This window comes from Balaenoptera acutorostrata, chromosome 11 (genome assembly GCF_949987535.1).
Source record: "Balaenoptera acutorostrata chromosome 11, mBalAcu1.1, whole genome shotgun sequence".
NCBI lineage: Eukaryota > Metazoa > Chordata > Mammalia > Artiodactyla > Balaenopteridae > Balaenoptera > Balaenoptera acutorostrata.
In genome coordinates, this window is record NC_080074.1 from 32,469,050 (window position 1) to 32,484,131 (window position 15,082).

Sequence of the window (15,082 nt, forward strand, 5' to 3'; positions counted from 1 at the left end):
ACAAAAACAGATTTCTGCGTTTTCTTCTTTGATTAAATCAGTTACCAATTCATCTGTCAGCTTTCCATCTTCAAAAATTTGTTGACATATTTTATGTTACATCATCTCCCATTCCTTTTGCCCCTTCTAATTTATACATTGTTATTCCTTTACAATAGTTTTGGAAACAGAGAGGGCAAACACGAATTCACCTGTAATATTTAACTAGAAATTTCCTTCACCCTTTTTTCCTCAGGCTCAGTAAAAATTTGCTCACATCAGATGATTTTGAGTTAAAATTTCAGTAGAGACCAAAGAGTAAATGTGAAAGACTAAAGTGACAAAAAAAATTAGAACTTAGTAGTGTTCCAGCTGACCTGAAAGTGAAATTTGGAATAATGTGTTATTAGAAGTTGCATTATTATTAAATGTAACCACACTGATTAGCATGTAAGAGGAAAAACTTTGGAGCCAAGTAAACCTGGATTCAATTTGGGCTCTGCCACTTATTAGCTATGAGACCTAGAGAAAGTTGTCTTGGTTTCCTCCTTTATAAAGTGAAGACAACTAATGCCTTCCTGATAAGTTTTTTGTGAGGACTAAATTAGATAATATCAAGTGCTTAATCTAATACCTCACTCAAACATGGTGCTCTATGGTAGTTATTAAATTTGGCTACCCATCATAATATTTTGTACTACTGAAGAGTTGTACATTTTATTATTCTTATTGTTTTTATAGAGGATGTATATAGTGCATATAGTATATACATACTATTCAGTATGAGTGTATTATATAGTGTATAGTACAGGTGAGCAATTTGAAGGGGCACTAGCAGCAGGAAACATAAAGAAGAAGAACTGGAATCTAAAGTTCCACCTTTGAAGCCACCAATTCCTATTATATCTGCCATCCACATTGCAAAGACATTTCTACTAGTGCTAGCTGATCTATGCCAAGAGAAAAAACAGAGTAAAATTCATAGTTGAGGTAAACTTCTGAGTGTCATGAAGTGTTGATGCTATGAACCGACACTTCACCTGGCTTCTTCCATTGACTCTATTCTCTTCCTCTCTGTGGTCTTCTTTGGGCTTTTAGCCTAAATCTATCTTCAGAACTACAGGCAAACTTCCATAAGAGTCCTTGACCAGGAATAACATGTGCAGTATCATGTTCAGGTATTTGCTTGAGGTCCCTAGGGGTGTCAAACCCAGCAAAGAAACCCTGGAAAAATGCATGTGTTGGTCCTTCATTCAAATCAAATATGCTTCAGTTCTAAATCTAAAACTTGAACATCAAAAGGAAAATTATAAATATTAAAACCACTTTTCAATCATTATCCAAAAGTCAAATTCCCCTTAATCCAGGGAATATAACTCTAGGATCTATGCCTATCTATCTCCCTATCTATCTCCCTATCTATCTATCTATCTATGTATCTATTGATACTACCATGGAGTTACTAAAATAATTCTCTTACTCAAAACCCTTTTTAAAAAAAATTCTAAGTTAAGCATGGCAACAAACAGGATTAAAATGTTAGAATAATTTTTTCAAATAATTTATACTGAATATTTCAGTGGGAGGAAAAGAGAGGAGCTCTGCACATGCATGAAACTCTACCTAAATGAATAATACTGCATGCAAATACAAACACTTTTTATCCTATTTTAACAACTTTCAGTAGTTTGATTCATCCATATTTATTCTTTTGATACCTTCAATTAATATCCAGACTTATAGCCTGAAAATTTCTTCTGGGCATAGAGAAACATTCTTCTGTCTATTCGAAGACAGGAAAATAGATTTTCCACCTCATTATCTTTAATAATATACTTTGTCTTCTCAGTTATTTGCAAGGAGAAACTGATTACAAGGCAGTTACATTTAAGAGAGCCTTTAAAGACTTCAAGGAAAGGGATCAGGTTTCAGACTGAGTTTGCTATCTTTTAATACCAGAAATAGATTGAAGGCAGGGGTTTTTTAGTACAGTAAACTATAATTTTTAAAGTTTCATACGTGAAAACTAAGCTGGTGTCTTGTAGATGTGGGGGCCCAATGTAATCACGTGAATCTTTCAAAAATGGAGACCCTTTCTTGGCTGTGATGAGAGAGATGCAACAGACAGAAGGAAGGATCAGTGAGATGCAACATGAGAAGGACTTAGCCCAACATTGCTGGCTTTGGGGATGGAGGAAGGGGAGCACAAGGCAAGGAATGCAGTGACCTCTAAAAGCTGGAAAAGGCAAAGAAATGAATTCTTCCCTAGAATCCCCAGACAGGAACACAGCCCTGTCAACACCTTGATTTTAGCCCAGTGAGACTCAGGCTTCTGTTCAACTTCTGATCCACAGAACTGCAAGATAAGAAATTTCTGTTGCTTTATGTCATCATACTGGTGGTAATATGTTATGGCAGCAATAGAATACTAACACACAAACTTTAATAAATTTTATAATCTTTGCTTTCCTTTAGTGTTCCAACTGTGTTAAAATAGAAATTATCATGGTGAAAATATTTTCCATAATAGAAAGAGTAATTAAAAATTTTCAATATTTTATATGACAGGTCTAGAACAGACCCAGAGAGGCAGAGCTGTTTGTTCTGTAAAGTCCCTCAAAAGGGAGACGATAACCTTGAGCTGTCTTAAAGGTGAACTCAGAGTGCGCCTTCCTCATGTGTTCTCCTGTGGTCTTTGTGCCCAGAGAGACAGATATCATCACTCCTACTTTCTGAGGAAGCCAGGGGCTCAGGATCCAACTTGCAAAGGCAGCGTGACTTTAAAGCAAAGTCTTTACTCACAAGAAGGCAAACAGTTATCTTCATGACAAGTAAGTTCTAAAACTCAAAAGAAACTTCCAGTTATAAGATAACTAAGTTCTGGCAATATAATGTATAAGATGACTATAGCTAAAAATACTGTATTGCATATTTGAAAGTTGCTAAGAGAGTAGATCTTAAAAGTTCTCATGACAAGAAAAAAATTGTAACTATGTGAAGTGATGGATGCTAACTAAATTTACTGTGGTAATCATTTCACAATATATTCATGTATCAAATCATTATATTGTATACCTTAAACTAAGACAATGTTATATGTCAATTATATATCAATAAAACTGGAAAACTATAAAAATTCAAAAGAAAGTGCTTTTATAATACCAAAGAATTAATATTATATAAATTGTAAAATAATATGCAATATCTCCTGTCACAAAGGAACTACCAGGTTAATTTCCTTTACTAATTCTCAGACTCTATATTAGTCATAACTAAGTCCCAAGTGATGAAATATTCTTATCAAGGCTTAAATAAATTATTCAATTAAAGCTGTTTGTGACTGTACTAGATGCATTTCAATTCCAGGACTTTTGCGTATGAATAAAACCAAATATCAAGATTCACAGACGTTGAAGAAACACAACAACATCTGGAAACTAAAATCATGGGAAGAGATAGTGTAATGACAACAAAGGAATTGAAATACTAATCTTCTGGGAATGTTTGCTTCCCAGAAACTAAAGGCAATTTTCCTATAAAGTGAGAAATGTTTCGAATTAAATACAAAAACAGAATAGAATAAAATAAAACAGGCTAACATACTCAAAATGAAACACCTGTAACTGAATAAACTGAATATCTTCTATCATAACATAGTATTTGTTAACATATTTAATTAGAACTCCATAATAAGGCACCCAGCATATTTAGATCTCCAGTGTACAGAGACTCTGTTAGGTACTGTGGTTGATTCAGAAAATCCAGTCTCTGACATTAAGGAGTTTAAATACTCTTTGCGGGTAGTCAAGATAAGTGCAAGCAAAATGACAGAGAATTACTACATGGCAATTATTTAGAAGTGTACAATATCAAAATGATGTAGAAGACTGATAAGAGTAAAATGTGATTAGTCAGGGAAGATAAGAGATGGGCACCCATCCCAGAAGTAAATTGGGTTGCCAAGTGCATGATGCAAATGGAGATGTGCTGAGAAAGCCACTTTTAGAGAAAAAATATGCCCCCTACCAGCCCTCCAAGGTGACTTAAATTTTCACCATTAATCCGACCCATTAGCTATTCATTTAACCAGAAAATACTTACTGAATACCACACACCAAGTTGTATGGGTGCCAGCGCAAGTATTTTCTTTTCCTCTTCCTTTCTTTCAGTTTTGGGCCATTTTAAATATGATTGTTCTCTGGAAGATATAACATAGAAAATCATTAACAGATGCTAACACATAATTATGACCTGTACCTTCCTCTCCTCCCTCACCCCTAACTTCACTGAAGAATTAAAATCACCTTCAAGGTATGTTCCAACTATCCATTTTCTACACTATTGCCAGAGTGATATTCTAAAATCATAATTCTCATCATCTTCTCATATTTACTATTCAATGAACAATTTTTCAGGGCCCTAAAAGAATAGCTGAGGGCTTCCCTGGTGGCACAGTGGTTGAGAATCTGCCTGCCAATGCAGGGGACACGGGTTCGAGCCCTGGTCTGGGAAGATCCCACATGCCGCGGAGCAACTGGGCCCGTGAGCCACAACTACTGAGCCTGCGCGTCTGGAGCCTGTGCTCCGCAACAAGAGAGGCCGCGATAGTGAGAGGCCCATGCACCGTAATGAAGAGTGGCCCCCACTTGCCACAACTAGAGAAAGCCCTCGCACAGAAACGAAGACCCAATGCAGCCAAAAATAAATAAATTAAAATAAATTTTTAAAAAATACAGCAAAAAAAAAAAAAAAAGAATAGCTGAAGTGAAACTAAGAAAAGTTTAGACAGAGATGGGGAAGAGTTCAGGAAATGACTAGCACTTGATCACTTTTATGATTCTGGTAAAAGGTAATAGGTAGTAATATAATGGAGAATGAGTGGATGAATATATTTTTTAAAGGCATCGCTTTCGGTAAAGAAAGGTAAGAGTTTAGTATTTGATATTAGCATGATTGATCTACAGAAAATCATTCAGAGTTTGGAACTTATGGTAAACATTTAGCAATCAATCCATACAAAGTTGGTAATTCATACCATGAGAATGGGGACGCTTCTGAAAAGAATAAATGTTACAGGAAAGGAGCAAAGAATAAGACATTAATTCTTGAGAATTCCTAAAGGATGGTAGGAAAAAAAGGGAATCAGAGAAAGAGCATTAAAGGAAGAAATTGAAGAAGAAGAAATGAATGTTATAAAATTTGCATTAGGTCTTTTTAAAAAATTCTATATTATTTGCAGTCAGAGAGTTTGTGTATGGGATGATGTAACTAAAATAAAGTGTTCTGTAAAATTCCTCCTGATTCTCCTTTGGGTCAGGTAGGTTTTGATATTAAACAGGCTAAATGGTTCCAATTCTTCTTTTCTGGGAATTAAATAAACCAGAGCAGCTTTTTGGACTGTTTATAAAAGAAGAAAATGAGCTGCCAAGATACACTTAATAATATTGTGTATCTTTGAATTTGTCATGGAGGAACTTTTAACAAGTCTTAGCATGACATCTTATTTTTGCATACCCCAGCCAAATAACTTCCTAAATTTCTTATTCTTAAAAAGGCTCATTAGTGTAAGCTGGTAGCCAAACTACAGCAATAGCAGAGAAATAGTTTGTGCTTATTCAGCCACAAACTGAGTTGCTTTAAGTGATTTTACCTACTGACTCATTAAAATGAACCATGATAATCCAATCTTTTTATTTATGTTATAGTAGCTAAAGACTAAAGGTATTTTAACCATCAACATGAATTTATATAGAATTGACTATGAAAAAAACATCATTTGGGGATGTCATCCAAGAACATAGACCCTGCAAGAAGAGAGAGGAATCAAGGAATGAAAAAGCGAAAGAAGAAAGTTTATACAGTCCTGCAACTCTTAATTTCCCGTTATCAAAGTGTTTCAGAGGTTGATATGCGCAGGGATGGCATATACTGCCAACCCCTTGTCCCTTGCCCATTACCATTCATCATTCTCCTCCTTTCTGCTGAATAGGGATGAGCCAGCATAGGACTCTAGGCATCCACTACCAACTGATCTGAGCTAGCTTGCTAAATATTTGAAAACAAATCGCCATCCCCAGAACATTCAAAAGTTATCCAGGAGAAGAGTTTGAAATGGATTATTTTAATGTATTTTCAGAAGAGTATATGCCCATAGTTTCATGAATCCATAATCAAGAAGAATGGTACACTATTATCTCTCATATCTATCTATCTATCATCTAGTCATCCATCCATCCTTCCATCAATCTATCTACTTTTTGTTACATTTCCCCTTAGCATAGGCTCCTGTGAGCTATTGTTTTCGAAAGAGCTTAAAATTGTCATTTTGAATTTCATTAATTTGAGTGAAAAAATACAATTAATTATATTGTATAAACTCTATTTACATGTGAAGAATTCCTAATTACATTTGTGATGGTCTTATATTGGCTTTGCTGTGATTTTTTTTTTTTTTTACAAATCTCCGCTTTATTTCATCTAATCTGCAGCATCTTCCAGGGCCAACTCTTTGAACTCCCAAGAGATAGGGAAAGCATAGCTACCATGGATGTACTTGCATTTACCTGGAATGTTGCTAATATGTGATTCTCAGTGGCAGGAGCTGGGAAGACAATAGACAAGTCACTTAAAAATACGCTGTAAGAGCAAAGCTCAGAGATCACTTACTTTTCTTAGGGGAGAAAGAAAGTCTTCACAGAAGAGGTGACGTTTTATGGAAAAATAAGGTTAGAGGTTCTTCAGCAGAGGGGAAAAAAAGTGCTTGGCAGTTTCCAAAAGTATTCAGAGGAGGACACATGGGATACAGAGGTGAATAATAAGTCAATATCATTTGTAAGACCAGATGTGAAACAACTTTGGGTGCCAAGATAAAGTGTTTGGATTTTTATGCAGTAAATGAGTCAGTAGAGATTTCTTAAGCTGGGTAGTAAGTACATAATCAGATTTGGAGTGGAGGTGAGTGTAACCTTTTTCTTTTATCAGTTTTGGTTTTTCTTCTTTTATTATTATCAGAAAACAATATCTATTTATGTTTAAAATTATAAATAAAGATAAGTAAAATCATGGAAAATAAAAATCAACTATAGTCTTATGCACTCAGAGATGAATCTCTTAAAATTTTGTCAGCTAATATAAAGTACTTTTCCCCATGAATCAGGATAAATATAAATATACACATGATATATTTAAAAGTAATTATACAGTTTAATGAGTCCTATTATACAAAGCTTTTTAAAATTTACTTTTTTCCACCTAATACTATACTGTAAACATCTTTTCAGTAAATTAACATCATTTTCAATTTTTCAAGATCATAAACAATCCTGAAATGATGTTCTTTGTATTTATATTCTTATATATCTATTTTTCTAGGACTAATTCACAGAAATAGAATTGGTGGATCAAAGAGCATGCATATTTTAAATCTTACGTTCCCATTTTCTAATTATTCCCTCTAAGAGGCTGTATCCATTTACATTTCTGTTAGCATTCATGGGAAGAATGCTATGTTCCTCCATGTCTGCAATATTTGATGTTACCATTTCTTAAATCCTTGTCTATTTGATTGGGAGGAAGACCTCACTGTAATTTTTTTGGTACTTGTTGATTACTCCTGAGGTTAAATATTTTTTATATTTGTTTTGTATCTTTGGGGGATATTATCTATTCATTTCCTACTGAAGGGATTGTGCTTTTCTTTTCTTTTCTTTTAAAAAATATTTATTTATTTATTTTGGCTGCGCCGGGTCTTCGTTGCAGCATGTGGGATCTTTAGTTGTGGCATATGGGATCTAGTTGCTTGACCAGGGATTGAACCTGGGCCCCCTGCATTGGGAGCATGGAGTTTTAACCACTGGACCACCAGGGAAGTCCCATATGCTTTTCTTTTTTATTTACAAGAGTGTTTTAAATATTCGAGTAAACTTTCAACTTTATACAACGTATAAATACATAATATGTAAACATACATTATATATTTCAAATATTCTTCCAGGTTTGATTTTTATTTATGATGTTCTTAGAGTACAAAAATTGAATTATTTGATAATAAAATCCATCAAGTTGTTTTTAACTTGGTGATTTTATTACATCTGAAATTAATTTTGATAAATGACGTGACAAAGGGTTTTAAACAGTCATCCCAATATCATATATTTAAAAATTAGTTTTCCTTATGAAACTTAAATGCCAACTTTATCACATTTTAGATTATTAAAGTTAGTTTCACAGAGTAAATGAACACATAGGTTTTGGCATCACAGAAAACCTATTTTTATCACTTTGACCTCTTCAAATCTTAGCTTCCTTGAGAGGGAAAGATGAAAATAGCAAAATAGCAATAGCTTATTGTATTAAATTAGATAATGCATTTAAAGCACTTAGCACAGTGCTTGGCTCACAGTAAGCATCAGTAGTTCATAGCATTGTTACTTTTATATTAGAGTATGGTTTTTGATTTTTTATATTCTTCACTGATTAGTGTATCTATTTTTGCATCAATATCATAGTTTGATTATTTTGTAGTATTAAGTACTTTTAAACATCTAATAGAGCAATTTTATTCAACCACTCAAAAATATTTGTTGAATGCCTTTTACTTGTCTCTAACAGCTAGGATCTGAAGGTATCAATATATGGTTGGGCAAATCAGCACTGGTCCCTGATCAATTAGCCTACAGTCACATCTTTCTGAGGATCTGACCTATTTATCAAGATAAAAGTTTTTAAGATACCCTTTACTTTTTATTTGGTTCTGAAGACAACTTTGTTCAATAGCAACATATCTTTAGCAACATATCATTAAATCTAGTTTATATCTACTGATGGCTCATTTCATCCATTTTAACATTGAATTTATTGATTACAGTATCAAAGGATAAGTTTTTTTATATTCTTATGACAATACTCTTGAGTATATCTTACAAGATTGGAATTCAGTCCTCTTCTTGAATAAATCATGTTCGATTTTTAAAAACATACTTTAATTATGCCACTTGACATACAACATAAAGCAGATGTGTTTGTTTGCTGATAGATTTTTGAAAAGAGGAATTGAACATTTGGATTTGTCAATATTTACACTGTACTTCCCAAGAGGGACAAATATAAGCAGGGAAAATGCATCACGTTTGAAAAGGAATGGACTCTTGGAAAGGAACAGATCTGGATTTTGAACCCCAGTTCTATCCATTCCCATGGTGTATAAGATAAAATCACTGTAAGTTTCCTACTGCTGCTGTAACAAATTACCACAAACATAGTGATTTAAAACAAATGTATTCTTTCACAGATCTGGAGGTCAAAGGTCTAAAATCGAGGTGTTTCTAAGGCTATCTTCCTTCTGGAGGTTTCTGGGAAGGATCCGTTTCCTTGCCTGTTCCAGTTTCTAAAGGCTGCTGGCATTTCTTGGCTCACAGTCCCTTCCTCCATTTCAAAGCATATCACAACCACCTCTGCTTCCATTGTTAATCTCTTTTCAGCTTCTGACCTTCCTGTCTCCCTCTCATAAGGACCCTTGTGATTATATTGGATCCACCCAGATAAACTAGGCTAATCTTCCATCTAAAGATCCTTAATTTAATCACATCTATAAACGCCCTCTTGGCCATATAAAGTGACATCTTTACACATTACAGGGATAAGGACATGGACATCTTTTGGGGGCCATTATTCAGCCTACCATAATCACTATAGCAGGGAACTCATAACTAACTGGAGAAGACACTCAGCTGATCCACACACTTATTTACTCATATTTAACCTACTTTTATAAAAACAGTTCATTGTATGGTTGCACATTTGGGCAAGTGCCAGTTCTCTGAACCTTGTGTGTCCTTCACCTGTAAAATGGAACTAATACCTACTTACCTAATAGAGATGTCCTGAGGACTAAATGACATAGTGTACAAAGAGCTGTTCCCACTCCATCATATAAGAGTACTGTGGGCATTGTGCTAAAAAGTGACTCTTGAGGGCAAAAGGAATAAACTTAATACTTCTGTTGCATGTTTGCAGTACACTGAAATTTCATTCTAGTTACATGGAAATTACTTGAATTAACTTGCATTCTTGAAGAGAGAGAGATAAATAATGTAAATAATATGTGCCATTCTACATATCATTCCACCCAATGGGCACATGAAAGAGTGACTATAGACTACTTGCTTCTACTCTTTCTGAGTTAGGCTCTATTTTCTCATGCCTCCCATAGCATGAACCTTTTGAGATCAATTGTTTAAATATATGTACTCTTTCAGATATTATTGCAATTAATTCTTCATTAAATGTCTGTTTTTACATTATGAAGTAAACCTGACAAGAATATTAGTTTTTTAACACAATACCTAGCATGTAGTTGGTGTTCAATATATGACACCTATTGTTATGCAAACAAACATTTAAAAAACAAGTGCTCAGCAATAAACTGGGAACATGTAATTGAGGGAGAACAGCCTAGTGGAATGAACAAATTTCAAAGTCAGATACATCTGAGTTCAAGTCCTGAGTTTTCCATTAGCTGTTTCCTTGGATATTTTCCTTAACCTCTCTAAACCTCAATTCTATCATTTTAAAAATAGAAATTATAATCTGACCTATTTAGATGTGAGGATCAAATGAGAAATGTACTTAGACTACTAGAATAGTTTCTGTCAATAAATGATAATTATTATTACCTAAATAAATACTTTCTTAATTTAAATATATTTAGCAAACAACTTTCTGAATAATAAATATAGGTATTATAGATAGAAAAAATAGAATTATTTAAATTCCATCTAATCACCTAGGTTTCTGAAGCATATGAACTTAAAGGACCTATGGCCCATTACAAATTGTTTATTACTAAGTGGATTTTGAGTACTTGTATCAGTCAGGCTACTTAAAGTCACATGCACAATCACTAATGTACCTTCAATGAAGGGGTTTATGAGAATACAAAGAAATACTAGTAGCACTGTTCTTAATGTTAGCAACAGCACAGTCAACCCCTGTTCTAGATCTTCTGAGACTGGGAAATGCAATAGGATCTAAAGATAAGGGACTCAGTGTCCCTCTGTTCAATAACTGTGGCTTGATTGACTCAACTTCTCTGTTTTCACCAAACATTTAACTTGAAAAGTACTCAAGCCACCACAAAGGTGCCTGAGTTTCCTCTTGCTGAGTCATTTAAAAATTATCTCTGATTGACAACAGCCAAGACATGGAAACAACCTAAATGTCCATTGACAGATGAATGGATAAAGAAGGAGTGGCACATATAAACAATGGACTATCACTCAGCCATAAAAAAGAATTAAATAATGCCACTTGCAGCAACATGGATGGACCTAGAGATTATCATACTAAGTGAAGTAAGTCAGACAGAGAAAGACAAATATCATATGAAATCACTGACATGTGGAATCTAAAAAAATAATACAAAGGAACTTATTTACAAAACAGAAACAGACTCACAGACATAGAAAACAAACTTATGGTTACCAAAGGGGAAAGCAGGGGCGGAGGGTGGGGGATAAATTAGGAGTTTGGGATTAGCAGATACAAACTACTATATGTAAAATAGATAAACTATAAGGTCCTACTGTATAGCACAGGGAATTATTCACTATCCTGTGATAAACCGTAATGAAAAAGAATATGAAAAAGAATGTATATATAAGTATAACTGAAACACCTCGCTGTGCAGTAGAAATTAACACAACATTGTAAATCAACTATACTTCAAAAAAATAAATTAAAAAAAAAAAAGGAAAATTACCTCTGGCTCCTGTTCATCCCTGATCCCATCCATACCAGCCAGGAGCAATGCTGACCACAAAAGAAAAAAAAAAAAATCTGTCTTCAAAATGTGTCTGCATGCTTTCAGAACTTAAATAACTACCTCTGCTGTCCACCCAAGTCCTAGCTCTAAACTATGTGTAAGCCTCAAGGGCTTTTTTGCCTTTTTCTGCTTAAAGGCATGAGTAGGGACTACTTGCTCCTTTCCTACTTGCCACTGCATGGAAACTTGGGCCTACATTTCTATGTCTCATCATTCCAGCTATGCCTAAAAGTAGCAAGTAAAATGTTGTCTACCTCACAGACCCTATCCTCTGAGCTACACCTCAGTCATCTTTGGCTATTCAAGATTTTCAAAGACCTTCTTCTCAGGAGTGTTCCTAGATGTGATCCCATATATAAGCTAACTTGGAAGGAAGATAACTAAGGACAAAGGAATAACGATCAAAAGAAAACACAACAAAAAGAAGAAAGCACTATGCAGAGGAGAGAATTATTAAAAGAACATATTTTATAGAATCATAATATGTTTACTCCAGTCCCTGAAATCTCCACAACCTCCCACAGTTACCCTTGTATATTCTGATCCTAGGGACATACATTCTAGGAAGGCAGTGTCCTAAACTGTGGACTTTGAAGACTTGGCCTCCATGGTAATTAATTTCCATTTTTCATTTTTAATAATTCTCTTTCAAGAACTTAGTTTTCCATTTATTATGGTCTGGCCTATAATCAATTGTTACCTCTTTTATAGGTCTTTACACTTATGCATTCTTCAATTTTTCATTGTTTTTGGTGGTCAGTTTTGTTTGAGAAGAAATCTAAATGACTTTTGGAACCCATGTGGATACGTGGAAGAAGTGTTTCTAGGTAGAGAGAATGGAAAGTGCAAAGGCTCTGCGGTGGGAGCTCAGCAAGAAGGCTGGTAGAGATGGAGTAAAATGCGTGAAGTGGAGAGAGACAGGAGATTAAGCCAGAAGGAGGATCATGTAGGACTTTTAAAGGCATATTAATCAGACTTATTTTTTTGCAGATTTTCAAAAGAGGATACAAAACCCAGAAAATGTGAAAAATAATCCCTATATTCCCTCCTGTTGAGCAATTTTATCAGTTCCAATCTGTCTTTGATTAATGTCAGACTTGACTCCAGAAAAACATGTTGCTTTGAAAAAAGTTTTTCTTGGATTACAAAGCATTGAAAATGTATTTAAATGTTTAAAAAGCTATATCAGTGGGTTTTATTTAATTTCATATAACAGGATATCCAATCCAAGGGGTTTAAGAACAAAAGGAGAATAATTGCTTCATGTATCTAAAAAATCCAGTTTTTGGGTTCTACTGCATCTTGACTGGGGACCAAATGATGTCACCTGGACCCAGATTCTTTCTGTTCGATTCTGTTCATTCATCGTGCTCCTTTACTGCCAGATTCCATGTCTTCTCTTTGGAGGTGGCTGCTCTAACTCCAGACTTAGATTGTCTCTCAGTCAAATCCAATGGAAAAGAGGAAGAGATTTTGGGAAGTTCCAGCATCTTACTAATTCTGTCACATACAAATTCCTGAACTCATGGTTACAAATGGCTATAGTCCAGGGGATGAAATACACTTATTTCTTTCAGTGTGGATCACTTTCTTCCCTCTAATAGCGCATCCCTGAATGAATCTCCAAATGGCAGTACTAGAAACAGGGTGAATTGTTGAATAGCAAACAAACACAACCAAGGAAATATCCATTCATTTGTCTACCCCATCTTCCCATTCAACCACCTTCAAAAATATCTCTGCCCTCTGTAGTAAACCTATGCTATGTCCCAATGAAAACACACTCTCCTCTACCTTCCCAAAGCAATAACACCTAAAGTCCCGTTCATTTACAGATACAGCTCAAAGCCCAAAATATCTGTTTGGTGCACAGTCCTCTCAGCCAGACTTCTCTCTAACTCCTCTTGGCCTAGAAAACTAATGCTAAATAGTAAGTTTAATGAATCCCCAAACATCTAAAACACACTTTTTTTCCTAGGCTGCCATTGGGGAAGGGAAACAACACAAAGCAGTTTCTGGTATATAACTTACATTGTATCTTATGTGAAGTATAAGGCAAGGACCCCTCAGTCTAGAAGTGAAATGCAGTTCCTTTGTCAACGAGTCTGGCTGTTCTAGATCTGTTCTCTGGAAGGATCTTTCTTCCACTGTTGAGGAGAAAATGGTTAATCACAGGTCAATAAACCACTTCTTCCCTAGTGGAGAAAACAGGAAAGAATGACTTCCACCAGATCTCCTTGCACACAGGGATTCCCTATCTACAAAATATTTTAGTAGGATATTTCTGACCCATCTATTTTTCTTATTGTAGGCAAACCTGAAATTTATGGATTCTTACCTACACTTGGTGTTTGCTTATATCTTTTGATATAAAGTTTGGTGTAAAGTAAGATCTATGATTTGTATGAGTCTGCTTTGACAATCCAATCTATTGAGTTAACATGATTGTTTTCCATGACCACATCTGAGATGCCTCTTGTAATTCTTTATCAGTGTACTTTAACTTCAGGTTCTGGAGCCTGGGGATTATTTTAAGGTTTGAGCAACCCTAGCCTCTTGTTTGTAAGGCTTGGGATTTCTCTAATTTCTCTAAAATTTATTTAAACTCTTGATATACTTTTAATATTTTTCCATTCACTCTATATCAAGGGATAGTAAACAAAGAGATATCAAGAAGAGTCAATCTTTAAATCTGGAAATCACCCTTGGATTTCCTGTCTTCTAAACGATTGCCAACAACTGTCAGAAGCTAGGAGGAAGTTATGAAACAGATTTTCTCTCAGTGCTTCCAGAGGAATCAACCTTGCCAACACCTTGATTTCAAACTTCTAGTCTCTGGAACTGTGAGACAATACATTTCTGTTGTTTTAACCATCCAAGCTTATGTATGTTGTTACAGCAGCCCCAGGAACCTAATACAGCCACAATGCACGGCCAATCTCTTTGGCCCTGAGCTGAATGTCTTTTTCCTTAGTATTTGTACCTCTGGACTGCATCTTCTCAATAAGAGTAATTTGTCCCTGCCTCGGGCAACGTTTGCTTAAATGGAAGAATGTGAAAGGGACCTGAGATACTAGGTTACAATTTCCTCATCTACCATTCTTGCTAGGTCTCCCACCTCTGCTTTTGCTTGAGTCAATGTTAGTTTGGGGGCATAGACTCTGGCTTGCTAACCCTTGCCAATCTGGCTACTGTAGTGGCAGCTGTCTCAGACTTCAGACTGCAAGTAGAAAGGATCGTTATACTAAAATAATATTCTCTGATCTGCTTGCAGAGAGAACA